The 556-nt window shown below is 50.2% G+C and overlaps 2 protein-coding genes across 8 annotated transcripts in view; one reads left to right on the top strand and one right to left on the bottom strand.

The window, feature by feature from the left end:
- LOC119582015 (ecdysone-induced protein 74EF-like) overlaps nucleotides 1-556 on the bottom strand; it is a gene marked incomplete at its 3' end in the record, with an annotated part of 261,423 nt that overhangs the window by 42,767 nt on the left and 218,100 nt on the right.
- LOC119582017 (U7 snRNA-associated Sm-like protein LSm11) overlaps nucleotides 1-556 on the top strand; it is a gene marked incomplete in the record, with an annotated part of 26,887 nt that overhangs the window by 5,918 nt on the left and 20,413 nt on the right.

Genomic DNA, 556 nt, shown 5'->3' with positions numbered 1-556 from the left:
ACGTGTTCTCTCGTTTGCTCTCAAGTTGATATTGGTGTGGCGTGTTGTGATTTTGCATTCCTGGGGTATTTTATTTGAATCGTCTGATGGCTTATTCGGATTTTATCGAGAAAGAGCGCTTGTCGCACTGTGCGCGCGCGACGCACTGCCAGTCCTCATGAGAGTGACCGACCGACCACGAAATAGAAGAGGAAAATCCGCACCGCGCATCTTACCAAAGCACACAAAGGACCAGCTTCACATTATTGATACCCGGCAGAGCCACCGCAGTAGGGGACGTGGCAGGTGATGAAGTTAGACAAGAGGTGCGCATACATTAGTGGCACGGGGTGCAGGGGGATGCGGCAGGGGGTGCAGGGCGACGCCGTGTACATGCGGGTGCCGTGTTATCAGCAGCTTGATGGGGGATCCTCGTTAAGCTATACAACGTAGCGTCATGCTTGGGATAGCCCGGGGTTGAGAAGAATGGGAAGGAGCGACCGATATTTCAGAATTGCTGGTCTTGATTGTCATTCCTAATATACTGGTGCCGAATTAAAATTTTATTATATAATTT

This window comes from Penaeus monodon, chromosome 15 (assembly GCF_015228065.2).
Source record: "Penaeus monodon isolate SGIC_2016 chromosome 15, NSTDA_Pmon_1, whole genome shotgun sequence".
Taxonomy (NCBI): Eukaryota; Metazoa; Arthropoda; class Malacostraca; order Decapoda; family Penaeidae; genus Penaeus; species Penaeus monodon.
Note: the sequence above shows the minus strand (reverse complement) of the source record. Positions and strands in the feature narration are given on the sequence as shown.